Source organism: Puma concolor, chromosome B4 (genome assembly GCF_028749965.1).
Source record: "Puma concolor isolate L17-30 chromosome B4, mPumCon1.1.hap2, whole genome shotgun sequence".
Lineage (NCBI taxonomy): Eukaryota > Metazoa > Chordata > Mammalia > Carnivora > Felidae > Puma > Puma concolor.
This window is the reverse complement of record NC_141673.1, coordinates 21,752,414-21,767,137: the sequence shown is the minus strand read 5'-3', so window position 1 is coordinate 21,767,137 and position 14,724 is coordinate 21,752,414. Positions and strand designations below refer to the sequence as shown.

At 37.3% G+C, this 14,724-nt stretch overlaps 1 protein-coding gene and 1 pseudogene across 13 annotated transcripts in view; both read right to left on the bottom strand.

Annotated features, from left to right (window-relative positions):
* The window catches only part of ANKS1B (ankyrin repeat and sterile alpha motif domain containing 1B), a 1,105,230-nt gene that overhangs the window by 961,052 nt on the left and 129,454 nt on the right, over nt 1–14,724 (bottom strand). The gene's annotated exons all lie outside the window — the stretch shown is intronic.
* On the bottom strand, nt 701–1,293 carry LOC112863713 (large ribosomal subunit protein uL5 pseudogene; annotated as a pseudogene).

Here is a 14,724-nt window from a genome sequence, read left to right as displayed (position 1 = left end):
AGATCATGACCTGAGCTGAAGTTGGGCGCTTAACCGACTAAGCCACCCAGGCACCCCCAGTTAACTTGATTTTTATCAAACACCTACCAGATGAGTTATTTATTCATGTACTTGTTTACTAACATATTACCTTCTGTTCTTAACTATAACAATTCATCATACAATTATTGTTGTATTCTTTCTTCTAGCTCTTTAGTTGAATGCTTATTTTATTCTTTCCTATTTGAAAGCAAAAGCATAACAGGCTATCACTTTTCTACTGAGTAAGGTTTTGTCCACATCACTTAGGTTTTGACAAGTCATATTTTAATTTCAATTATTATATATATACTTTATAAAATTCACTTTTGATTTCCTTTTCACCCTGAAAATTAGTGCTTGCTTTTAAATTTATAAGTGCTTAAATTTGTTGTCTCTTAATGATGTGTTTATAGTTTTACCACATTATAGTCAGAGAGAATAATTATTCAACTTCAAATTTCTTTAGATGTTCTTTAAAAACGAGTATGTAATTTTCTTCTGTTACATAAGCACTAAAAAGTATATTCTCTGTTCTTAAAGGTGAGATGTATATTTTTAAAACTACTAATTGCATAATTCATACCATCTATACCCTTAGCTTTTCTACTTCATCATCACAATCTAAGAAATGTTACCATACACAGTATATCACTGTGGTTGAACTTTTTTTTTCCACATTTCACTGAGAAGTTTTTACTGACGTTTTAGATAGAAATAGTAATTTATTTGCCAAGAAGGATGATCCCATCATCCCATCATACTTCTGCTGGAACCAGTGCACGGCCTCCTCTTTGCTGATTCTATGTTTGGCCCCAATGCAGCCTGTCCTGAGCTTCTAGTCTGTGATGCTGAAACCTGGCCTACTCAGCACCACAAAGAAGTCCAGGCCATAGATACCAATTCTTGAGTCATATTTGATCCCCAGAGAGATGTGCTCCTGGATCCCAAAACCAAAGTTTCCAATACTGAAGAAGTTACTTTTTCTTAACGCCAATTCCCTCACCCTTAGACCTTTCTCCAGGATTTCTTCTGCCTTAGCCCCACAGACTATGAAGGATGGCAATCTTTTCATTTCTCCTGATGCCAAGGGACCTAATAGTGCATCTAGGTTTGGAAAACACAGCGGTCTGTCTTGTAAACAGCTCCAGCACCTTAGCCACCAGGATCAGTCTCTCTCCACTCTCCCCCACACAGATGTTGAGGCAAAGCTTGCAGATGCAAAGTTCCTGCAAGGGGTTATCCTTTTCATCTTGACCCTGCACCATGGTGGAGAACAGGAAGAGAAAGTCTGTGATTGAACTGTAACCAGTTCAATCTTTGTATTTCTAAATTTGCTTCATAAGTTTTGTTACGTTTTTCAGTTAAGCAAAAGAATGATGTATCATCTTTATGGATTACATATTTTATTACCAAAAAATTACAGTTTAATGTTATATAATGCTCTTCATCTTGAATTTTGTTAGCTATTAATATTGCTACCTAAGCATTCTCTTTCTTTTCATTTAACTGGTATAGTGTTGACTATCCATTTTTTTCCTTCTATTTCTGTCATTTTATCTTGGCCACATCTCTTAAAAACAGTCATAACTGCAGTTGGCTTTTTTTGGTCTACAATCTGAAAAGCTTTGTCTTTTAATGTGTTCACATTTGGTATTATTCCTGTGACTGATTTTTACATAGTCATTATTATCCTTTCCTGTTCTTTGTACTCTTTCTTTAGTTTTTGTAATCAAGCTTTTTTCATTTCTTTATTCCTTTCTCAAAACTCTTCCTTAACATTTTATTTCTATTATTAGTCCTTTTGTTTTTACAAATACATTAAACCTGTATTTCTTATTGATGTCAAGAATTAGGTTAGGAGAGAGGGAAGATGGCGGCGTAGGAGGACGCTGGGCTCACCGCGCGTCCTGCTGATCACTTAGATTCCACCTACACCTGCCTAAATAACCCAGAAAACCACCAGAGGATTAGCAGAACAGAGTCGCCGCAGCCAAGCGGAGACAAGAGGCCCACGGAAGAGGGTAGGAAGGGCGGCGAGGCGGTGCACGCTCCACGGACTGGCGGGAGGGAGCCGGGGCGGAGGGGCGGCTCGCCGGCCAAGCAGAGCCCCTGAGTCTGGCTTGCAAAAAGCGGAGGGGCCTGACGGACTGTGTTCCAACAGCAAGTGCGACTTAGCGTCTGGGAGGTCATAAGTTAACAGCTCTGCTCAGAAAGCAGGAAAGCTGGAGGACAAAGGGAAGGAGAGCTGCTGAGCCCCCGGATGACAGAGCTCAGTTTGGTGGGGAACAAAGGCGCTCGCCAACGCCATCTCCCCCGCCCATCCCCCAGCCAAAATCCCAAAGAGAACCAGTTCCTGCCAGGGAACTTGCTCGCTCCGCACAAACACCCAACTCTGCGCTTCTGCGGAGCCAAACCTCCGGCAGCGGATCTGACTCCCTCCTGCTGCCACAGGGCCCCTCCCGAAGTGGATCACCTAAGGAGAAGCAAGCTAAGCCTGCCCCTCCTGCCCCTGTGCACCTTGCCTACCCACCCCAGCTAAGACGCCAGATCCCCAGCATCACAAGCCTGGCAGTGTGCAAGTAGCCCAGACAGGCCACTCCACCCCACAGTGAATCCCGCCCCTAGGAGAGGGGAAGAGAAGGCACACACCAGTCTGACTGTGGCCCGAGCGATGGGCTGGGGGCAGACATCAGGTCTGACTGAGGCCCCGCCCACCAACTCCAGTTATACACCACAGCACAGGGGAAGTGCCCTGCAGGTCCTCACCACGCCAGGGACTATCCAAAATGACCAAGCGGAAGAATTCCCCTCAGAAGAATCTCCAGGAAATAACAACAGCTAATGAGCTGATCAAAAAGGATTTAAATAATATAACAGAAAGTGAATTTAGAATAATAGTCATAAAATTAATCGCTGGGCTTGAAAACAGTATAGCTGACAGCAGAGAATCTCTTGCTACAGAGATCAAGGGACTAAGGAACAGTCACGAGGAGCTGAAAAACGCTTTAAACGAAATGCATGACAAAATGGAAACCACCACGGCTCGGATTGAAGAGGCAGAGGAGAGAATAGGTGAACTAGAAGATAAAGTTATGGAAAAAGAGGAAGCTGAGAAAAAGAGAGATAAAAAAATCCAGGAGTATGAGGGGAAAATTAGAGAACTAAGTGATACACTAAAAAGAAATAATATACGCATAATTGGTATCCCAGAGGAGGAAGAGAGAGGGAAAGGTGCTGAAGGGGTACTTGAAGAAATAATACCTGAGAACTTCCCTGAACTGGGGAAGGAAAAAGGCATTGAAATCCAAGAGGCACAGAGAACTCCCTTCAGACGTAACTTGAATCGATCTTCTGCACGACATATCATAGTGAAACTGGCAAAATACAAGGATAAAGAGAAAATTCTGAAAGCAGCAAGGGGTAAACGTGCCCTCACATATAAAGGGAGACCTATAAGACCGTTAATTAATCTCTCTTTTGAAACTTGGCAGGCCAGAAAGAATTGGCACGAGATTTTCAGGGTGCTAGACAGAAAAAATATGCAGCCGAGAATCCTTTATCCAGCAAGTCTGTCATTTAGAATAGAAGGAGAGATAAAGGTCTTCCCAAACAAACAAAAACTCAAGGAATTTGTCACCACTAAACCAGCCCTACAAGAGATCCTAAGGGGGACCCTGTGAGACAAAGTACCAGAGACATCACTACAAGCATAAAACATACAGACATCACAATGACTCTAAACCCATACCTTTCTATAATAACACTGAATGTAAATGGATTAAATGCGCCAACCAAAAGACATAGGGTATCAGAATGGATAAAAAAACAAGACCCATCTATTTGCTGTCTACAAGAGACTCATTTTAGACCTGAGGACACCTTTAGATTGAGAGTGAGGGGATGGAGAACTATTTATCATGCTACTGGAAGCCAAAAGAAAGCTGGAGTAGCCATACTTATATCAGACAAACTAGACTTTAAATTAAAGGCTGTAACAAGAGATGAAGGAGGACATTATATAATAGTGACAGGGTCTATCCATCAGGAAGAGCTAACAATTATAAATGTCTATGTGCCGAATACCGGAGCGCCCAAATATATAAAACAATTACTCATAAACATAAGCAACCTTATTGATAAGAATGTGGTAATTGCAGGTAAAAAAACTTTAACACCCCACTTACAGAAATGGATAAATCATCTAGACACACGGTCAATAAAGAAACAAGGGCCCTGAATGAGACATTGGATCAGATGGACTTGACAGATATATTTAGAACTCTGCATCCCAAAGCAACAGAATATACTTTCTTCTCGAGTGCACATGGAACATTCTCCAAGATAGATCATATACTGGGTCACAAAACAGTCCTTCATAAGTTTACAAGAATTGAAATCATACCATGCATACTTTCAGACCACAATGCTATGAAGCTTGAAATCAACCACAGAAAAAAGTCTGGAAAACCTCCAAAAGCATGGAGGTTAAAGAACACCCTACTAACGAATGAGTGGGTCAACCAGGCAATTAGAGAAGAAATTAAAAAATATATGGAAACAAACGAAAATGAAAATACAACAATCCAAACGCTTTGGGATGCAGCGAAGGCAGTCCTGAGAGGAAAATACATTGCAATCCAGGCCTATCTCAAGAAACAAGAAAAATCCCAAATACAAAATCTAACAGCACACCTAAAGGAAATAGAAGCAGAACAGCAAAGGCAGCCTAAACCCAGCAGAAGAAGAGAAATAATAAAGATCAGAGCAGAAATAAACAATATAGAATCTAAAAAAACTGCAGAGCAGATCAACGAAACCAAGAGTTGGTTTTTTGAAAAAATAAACAAAATTGACAAACCTCTAGCCAGGCTTCTCAAAAAGAAAAGGGAGATGACCCAAATAGATAAAATCATGAATGAAAATGGAATTATTACAACCAATCCCTCAGAGATACAAACAATTATCAGGGAATACTGTGAAAAATTATATGCCAACAAATTGGACAACCTGGAAGAAATGGACAAATTCCTGAACACCCACACTCTTCCAAAACTCAATCAGGAGGAAATAGAAAGCTTGAACACACCCATAACCAGCGAAGAAATTGAATCGGTTATCAAAAATCTCCCAACAAATAAGAGTCCAGGACCAGATGGCTTCCCAGGGGAGTTCTACCAGACATTTAAAGCAGAGATAATACCTATCCTTCTCAAGCTATTCCAAGACATAGAAAGGGAAGGAAAACTTCCAGACTCATTCTATGAAGCCAGTATTACTTTGATTCCTAAACCAGACAGAGACCCAGTAAAAAAAGAGAACTACAGGCCAATATCCCTGATGAATATGGTTGCAAAAATTCTCAATAAGATACTAGCAAATCGAATTCAACGGCATATAAAAAGAATTATTCACCATGATCAAGTGGGATTCATTCCTGGGATGCAGGGCTGGTTCAACATTCGCAAATCAATCAACGTGATACATCACATTAACAAAAAAGAAGAGAAAAACCATATGATCCTGTCAATCGATGCAGAAAAGGCCTTTGACAAAATCCAGCACCCTTTCTTAATAAAAACCCTTGAGAAAGTCGGGATAGAAGGAACATACTTAAAGATCATAAAAGCCATTTATGAAAAGCCCACAGCTAACATCATCCTCAATGGGGAAAAACTGAGAGCTTTTTCCCTGAGATCAGGAACACGACAGGGATGCCCACTCTCACCGCTGTTGTTTAACATAGTGTTGGAAGTTCTAGCATCAGCAATCAGACAACAAAAGGAAATCAAAGGCATCAAAATTGGCAAAGATGAAGTCAACCTTTCGCTTTTTGCAGATGACATGATATTATACATGGAAAATCCGATAGACTCCACCAAAAGTCTGCTAGAACTGATACATGAATTCAGCAAAGTTGCAGGATACAAAATCAATGTACAGAAATCAGTTGCATTCTTATACACTAACAATGAAGCAACAGAAAGACAAATAAAGAAACTGATCCCATTCACAATTGCACCAAGAAGCATAAAATACCTAGGAATAAATCTAACCAAAGATGTAAAGGATCTGTATGCTGAAAACTATAGAAAGCTTATGAAGGTAATTGAAGAAGATTTAAAGAAATGGAAAGACATTCCCTGCTCATGGATTGGAAGAATAAATATTGTCAAAATGTCAATACTACCCAAAGCTATCTACACATTCAATGCAATCCCAATCAAAATTGCACCAGCATTCTTCTCGAAACTAGAACAAGCAATCCTAAAATTCGTATGGAACCACAAAAGGCCCCGAATAGCCAAAGTAATTTTGAAGAAGAAGACCAAAGCAGGAGGCATCACAATCCCAGACTTTAGCCTCTACTACAAAGCTGTCATCATCAAGACAGCATGGTATTGGCACAAAAACAGACACATAGACCAATGGAATAGAATAGAAACCCCAGAACTAGACCCACAAACGTATGGCCAACTCATCTTTGACAAAGCAGGAAAGAACATCCAATGGAAAAAAGACAGTCTCTTTAACAAATGGTGCTGGGAGAACTGGACAGCAACATGCAGAAGGTTGAAACTAGACCACTTTCTCACACCATTCACAAAAATAAACTCAAAATGGATAAAGGACCTGAATGTGAGACAGGAAACCATCAAAACCTTAGAGGAGAAAGCAGGAAAAGACCTCTCTGACCTCAGCCGTAGCAATCTCTTACTCGACACATCCCCAAAGGCAAGGGAATTAAAAGCAAAAGTGAATTACTGGGACCTTATGAAGATAAAAAGCTTCTGCACAGCAAAGGAAACAACCAACAAAACTAAAAGGCAACCAACGGAATGGGAAAAGATATTTGCAATGACATATCAGACAAAGGGCTAGTATCCAAAATCTATAAAGAGCTCACCAAACTCCACACCCGAAAAGCAAATAACCCAGTGAAGAAATGGGCAGAAAACATGAATAGACACTTCTCTAAAGAAGACATCCGGATGGCCAACAGGCACATGAAAAGATGTTCAGCGTCGCTCCTTATCAGGGAAATACAAATCAAAACCACACTCAGGTATCACCTCATGCCAGTCAGAGTGGCCAAAATGAACAAATCAGGAGACTATAGATGCTGGCGAGGATGTGGAGAAACGGGAACCCTCTTGCACTGTTGGTGGGAATGCAAATTGGTGCAGCCGCTCTGGAAAGCAGTGTGGAGGTTCCTCAGAAAATTAAAAATAGACCTACCCTATGGCCCAGCAATAGCACTGCTAGGAATTTATCCAAGGGACACAGGAGTACTGATGCATAGGGGCACTTGTACCCCAATGTTTATAGCAGCACTCTCAACAATAGCCAAATTATGGAAAGAGCCTAAATGTCCATCAACTGATGAATGGATAAAGAAATTGTGGTTTATATACACAATGGAATACTACGTGGCAATGAGAAAAAATGAAATATGGCCTTTTGTAGCAAAGTGGATGGAACTGGAGAGTGTGATGCTAAGTGAAATAAGCCATACAGAGAAAGACAGATACCATATGGTTTCACTCTTATGTGGATCCTGAGAAACTTAACAGGAACCATGGGGGAGGGGAAGGAAAAAAAAAAAAAAAAAGAGGTTAGAGTGGGAGAGAGCCAAAGCATAAGAGACTGTTGAGACTGAGAACAAACTAAGGGTTGATGGGGGGTGGGAGGGAGGAGAGGGTGGGTGATGGGTATTGAGGAGGGCACCTTTTGGGATGAGCACTGGGTGTTGTATAGAAACCAATTTGACAATAAATTTCATATATAAATAAAAAAATAAAATAAAATATAAAGCAAAAAAAAAAAAAAAAAGAATTAGGTTATAACTATATTCATCCTTAACAAAGCATAATTTGCATTTTTCTCTTCTTACTTTGACCCCAAAGTCTTGATCAAATAATGTGGAACTTTAATGCTACAGTATTATTTCCTCTTTATGACATTTCAGAAACATTTCTTAATAATTGTGTTATAAGTGACACCCATATTATCAACAGCGATTTAGGTTCACTGGTTTCATTGCAAGTACAGTTTCTTACAGATTCAGTAAGGTTATATGATATATGGTTGATATCTTTTGTAGCATTTATCCATTCATCTATCCATGGTCATTTGAGCTGCTTTAATCATTTGGCTATTATAAGTAATGCTGCAATAAACACAGCGGTGTATATATCTTTTCAAATTAGTGTTTTCATATTCTTTGGGTAAATAACCAGTAGTGGCATCACTGGATCATATACTTCTATTTTTAATTTTTTTAGGAACCTCCACAGTTTTCCACAGTGGCTGCACCAGTTTGCATTCCCATCAACAACAGCACATAAAGGTCACTTTTTCTCTACATCCTCACCAACACTTGTTGTTTCTTGTGTTGTTCATGTTAGCCATTTTGACAGATGTGAGGTGATATGACATTGTAGTTTTGATCTGCATTTTCTGATGATGAGTGATGCTGAGCATCTTTTCATGTGTCTGTTGGCCATTTCAATGGCCATTTCTCTGGAGAAATTTCTGTTTGTGTTTTCTGCCCATTTTTAATTAGATTATTGGGGGGGGGTGTTAAGCTGTATCAGTGCTTTAAATATTTGAGCAAATAAGCCTTTATTGGATATGTCAGTTTCAAATTTTTTCCCAGTTTTAATTCTGTTGATTGTTTCCTTTGCTGTAGAAGCTTTTTACTTTGATGTAGTCCCAATAGTTTATTTTTGCTTTTGTTTACCTTGCCTCAAGAGAGATATCTAGAAATATGTTGCTATGGCCAATGTCAGAAAAATTACTGCCTGTGCTCTCTTCTAGAATTTTTATTGTTTCATGTCTCACATTTAGGTCTTGAATTCATTTTGAGTTTATTTTTCTGTATGGTGTAAGAAAGTGATAGAAAGTGATCCAGTTTCATTAGTTTGCATGTAGCTGTCCAGTTTTCCCAGGACAATTTGTTGAAGAGACTTTTTCCCACTGCATATTTTTGTCTTGTTGAAGATTAACTGACCATCTAATCATGATTTTAGGATTTTCTATTCTGTTCTACTGATCTATGTGTCTATTTTTGTGCCAGTACCATACTGCTTTGATCACTACAGCTTTGTAGTATATCTTAAAATCTGGGATTGTGATTTCTCCAGCTTTGCTTTTATTTTTCAAGATTGCTTTGGCTTTTCGGGGTCTTTTGTGGATCTATATCCACTTTAGGATTGTTTGTTCTAGTTCTGTGAAAAATGCTGTTGGGGTTTTGATAGGGATTGCATTAAATATGTAGACTCCTTAATCCTATGGAACAAGAAGCTGCCACTTAGTAGGGCCTAGTATAGGGGTTTTCTTTTCTACTCCCTCCCCTCAATATAAAAATATAGATTAAAAAATACCATTTATCTTGGAATTATTTTTATAAACTCTTTCTTTTCTCTAAAATTTATCTTAAGTCCCCTAGTAACTTGAAAGTCCCATCTTCATGCTATAGCATTTATTTTAAATGTATAACTTCAAAGTAAACCAAATTCTCTATCATCTAACTCAAATTTTCAATACACAAAAGACATCAATAATTCTAGGTTTTTATAAATAGGTATTTTTGTGCTGCCAGCACAGAGCCCTGCACCAGGCTTGAACTCACAAAACCCTGAGATCATGACCTGAGCCAAAACCAGGAGTCAGACGCTTCACTGACTGAGCCACTCCTTTGTCTTCCTTTTTAAATCCTTACAAAATAGTGGAAGCTTTTACAATCCTAAGCAGAAATATCCTAATTATGTTAAGTGACTCAAGGGATAGAATTCAGTTTGTATGAATAGATTAAATGTGTTTGATTGCTCTTTTTCAGTGAAGATTGTGTTGTCAAGTTCAAAACTGATAGCTTTATTTGCTTTTGACAAATACATATGGGGAAAATTCTTCTTAGCTAGCTCAATATACTCTAAATCAGCCACAAATATAAATACTAGATCAAGTTTCCCACAACTAAAAGAAATAAAAAAACACCTGATAAAAATCCAATCAAAATTAAACAGTACAGAAGATCTGATAATATGCTCTTCTGTTCTAGTTCTTTTTTGTTTGACTTTCCATAAAAATCTGTACTAATGAAACATCTACATTTTCACTCTAAGTATAAATTTTAGTTTTCCATGACAACAACTACATATTCTGACTGAGTAGCTGCTTTCCACCTCTACATTTTCCAGCTCCAGAAACTAGTCCCGTATGGAACTAAACTGGATTTTTTTATCTTGATCATCTGATAACCCAGGAATCATCAGAATACAGAAAACTAGTATGTTGGCTTGGTCTTCAGTGTTAGAAACAGAGAAAACAAGTTGAGGAAAGTCTCAACAATAACATGTTCAGGGAAGTCTTATCTAAAATATCTATTCAGAAGATTAGATGCCCTTTTCTGGCATTTAACCCCCTCTAGTTCAACTTTTCCAAATTAAGTTTTCTGCCTTCACCCTACCCCCACTTGATACCATGATGAAATCAGGACATAAGTAAAACATCCCAAGTATTAATATATCTACTATTCCATCCCACAAACTAGTTACACTAAACAAGGAGGAGATACTAAAAATCTAAATAAGGAATTTTTTTAACCTTCAGAATTTAGAAGAACATTGTATCATGATATCCTTGGATCAATATTTAAGCAAAACCATTCAGTAAGTTGAAAGGGGTGAAACGCTCTTTCTAAAGAGGTCACAAGGAAGTAAATAATAGGATCAATGACAATATTAATAATGCACTATCTCTTATAACAAAACATGTTACTAAAACAGACAGGGTAAAAGGTATACAGTTAGGATAATAACATTTCACTACCAGTCCTTCATAGAGAAAATCTTTTGCAAGACCATGTGACATATTTATTCAGCCTGTATCAAGGAATATAGTAGTGGTTTTCAAACTGTTCTTCAGAATCTCTCAGGGATCTCAGTAAAAGAGGCTCACATCCTGGGGTATTATTCTTCATTCACATTGCCATCTTCTTCATTCACTTATGCATACAATAAATACTAAATAAGCTGCCTATTCCATGCATATACTGTGGTTAACCAGTACCTTCTAAGATCACACCTGTGAATACAAAAGAAATAATCCCTGCCCTCAGGTAGCTCAATCAAGAAGTCAAACATCAAGAGGGGCACCTGGGTGGCTCAGTCATTAAGCGTCTGACTCTCAGTTTCAGCTCAGGTCATGATCTCACAGTTTTGTGGGTTCAAGCCCCACACTGGGCTCTGCATTGGCAGTGTGGAGCCTGCTTGGGAATCCCTCTCTCTCTGTCCCTCCCCTCCTCACATTTTCACTGTCTCTCTCAAAATAATAACCTTAAAAAATTTTTTAAAAAATTCAAACATCAAGCAAATAATCAAATAATTAATGGCCATAGAAACAAACTCTATAAAAGAGAGTTCTACAAAAGCATATTACACAAAGTTTTTGGTGAGTTTTAAACATCTTATGAGTTTTCTCTTTGATTTTAGGTAAAGGATTATCGACTCCCAAGACACCTAAATAATAAAAGATAACCTGGCATTTCTGGTGGCAATTACCAAATCTAAACTCTGATGCCCAACTTTATCATGACCCTGATTCAAAAGAACTACAGATACAATCATTAAAATATTGTAAGTATCTCTATGTATCAGATACTATGTTAGATGCTTTTGGACTACAAAGTAATATTCACTTAAGAAATATCTGAAAATATTTTACTGAATGTCTGATATACTAGGCATTGGAGATTGTTTCCATACAAGAATGAGTTTCCAGCATTTTTCAGAAAATTTATTATTTTTCTGAATTCCAAATCCCCCATCCCCCCCAAAAAAAATCAGTCAAGAAATAGAGAAAATCAGAACTAGGAAAAGTATTACAATCTGCTGTGAGAATTAAAGCTTAACAACATGGAGACATCACTGGTTAAAGGAATATACACACATCAAGCTAGCAGCAAGAGTAGGAAGTGCTGACACAACACAAGGAGTAGAGGGTTCAGGTCAGCATTGCTAAGAACCAGGGAAGGCAAACATAGAAGAAAGATGGTCATGATTTAATTAATTGGTCAGTCTTATTTGTCGCTGTCGTCAAGTTATGTGTCTGTTCATGGCCCCGTCTGCTGCTAAAAGTGAACCACTCTTGAAAATAAAATAAATATGAACGTGTTTATATGCATAATATAATTTATACAAATCCTATGAGTTTTGGAAGCAAAGTAAGTCATTACATTAGCCATTTGCCACATGATTCTGTATGGTCTCTTAGTTTTACTAGGTAGGAAGTCTGAATGTCATGTTATTTGAAAAAACCCACTAACTATTCACTGGTGTTTTCTAGGGTTTGAATATTCATTGGAGGCTGCAGTTCTTTATTGATACTACTAAACTTAACATTTTTCATATAGTATACAAAATTTTAGATATTCATAATAATGAATACAAGATATAAAGACTGCTAGAAATATTTTAAGAACAGTTTATGATTTAAGAATTCCCAAGAATTTCTAGGAATTATGATTTCTTGTTCCTGAATCCCCAAGGTTAATATTTATTGGGATTTCCTCTTTGGAGTTTAGAAGAGGAACACAAACATGGACACCAAAAAAGTGTCATAGGTGTTATGATAAAATTCTATTTTGTATACAGTTGAAAACACAAAAGACAAAAAACATAGGACCAATAGGCCTGTCAAAAGTCTGGAGAAGGTTTCATAAAAAAGGACATGAGTGCTTAAGTGTTTTTTGTCCTAAAGACAAAAACAAAACAAAACAAAACAAAGCTATTTTCCAGGTAGAGTAGAGGGAGGTGTAAGGTTGCTGACATACATACATAGGGAAGACTCTGTGAGAAGGCTGGGGTCATGAAAGTCAAGAATCTTAAATAGTCTACTGATATGATCAAATTTATGTATTAGAAAGAAAGAGTTCTCTGGAGGACACATGGAGAATGGCTTCAAAACTATGTGTGATGGGACTGGTAGAGCAATAAGACTACCACAATAGTTAGGCACATTCACTAAACAACACAACCATACATATTGTCAAAAACCCATTCATATCTGACCAGTGTAGAGTGAAACCTGTAAGAGAAACTGAAAATAGATGTATTGTTATAAACTGTAAAATAACAACAAATACAATTTTTAGAGAGAGAATGATTATGTTGATCTCTTTCCTAGTTTCATATAATCACTTAAGGAAGAAAACCAACGTTTAAAAAAATCCTTTATATAATAAATCAAATTGTTAAGAAGAGCAATTTCTTTAAAAAGAGATATCTAGTTACCCTGTCACTGACCCTCCTAAAGAATCTAAGGACACCTTATTCATTTTCTAAGTCTTGTCACTCTTCTAACCCAGATTAACTCATAATTAAAAATATGGAATCAATAGAATTATTTTTAGTTGCCTATAAGTACCTAATTGTTCTCATTGCTATTTTTCTTTCTGATTCAGGAAAAGCAATTTATTAGATGAACATCTATGAATCATAATCAGGCTAAAAGCTCTTATGCCTCCCCCCCCCATCATCTCATTCTGTTGATACTGTTATGCAGATTTTGTAAACAATTAAATCTGTTCACATGCAAACAATTTTGGTTTAATCATGAACAACAATAAAGGGGTTCATACACTTTCATATTCTTCATGCTGTACCCATAATCCTTTTAAAAGCATACTAATATATCTTATTATGTATTCCAAAGCTGTTATATCTAAGTGAATGTTCTTTTCAAAATTCTTTTGACATGCTCCTGGAGCAGTTCCAGAAATAAATATTAACACTTTTGGGGAATTTTACTGCACCCTTTTAGGTAGCCAAATAGGAAGCTGGTGGAGGAGTGAAGCCAAAGATTAAAATAAATGCACTATTCATTTTTAACATAGGGTTTTTCTTATTCTTCTTTTTAATAGCTCTAGAAGTAATTTTACTGTTAACACTGAATATTTGTGAAGTGGTGTTGTAAAAATCATTTTTACAAAGAAGAAGGCTAAAAAAGATTTTCAACTCACCATCAGTGCACAAGTTTGAACAACTGACAATCTTCACACACAATATGCTTCCAATGAGCATGCTCTTATGCATAAAAAAGGAAACAAAGCATTTCAGGACTGTATTTGTAAAAGGGTATTAAAAAAAAAAAAAAGCACAGAGTAAGTTTCAGAGTGGAAAAACATGACAGACTCTCCATAGTCAAACCTGGCACCGAACTATTTTCTAAGGTACATTTAAAGCAGAACATCCGTGTTATTTATATAATATCGACAATAAGAAAGAGCACAAAGGTAGACTTAAGACAGCTAAAGAATCCAGTTCATATGCTATAAAATATTTTTCTTTTTATCTAACAGTCACCTGAACAAGAGTGCCATTATTCAGCCAAGGCAAATAGGTCCTAAAAATTGTCTCAAATTTTCTATAATGCTAAGTAGTCTAGCTTGTTCATATGACTTTGCTTAATGCAGCTAAATACTATGAATGCTATTCAGTTATCAAAGATACACAGTACCATTCAAGTTTAGGGAAATAGTAGGATTTTAATACAGAATAACAAATTAATCTCATATTTTCTGCTTTCATCTTCCCACTCAACATCCAAGTGCTATATAGTCCATTCTATTTTTCCCTCACACTATGCCACCAAACATTTTTACTGCAGCAATAAGTGTGAGAAAATAGAATCCAGTAGGGGAGA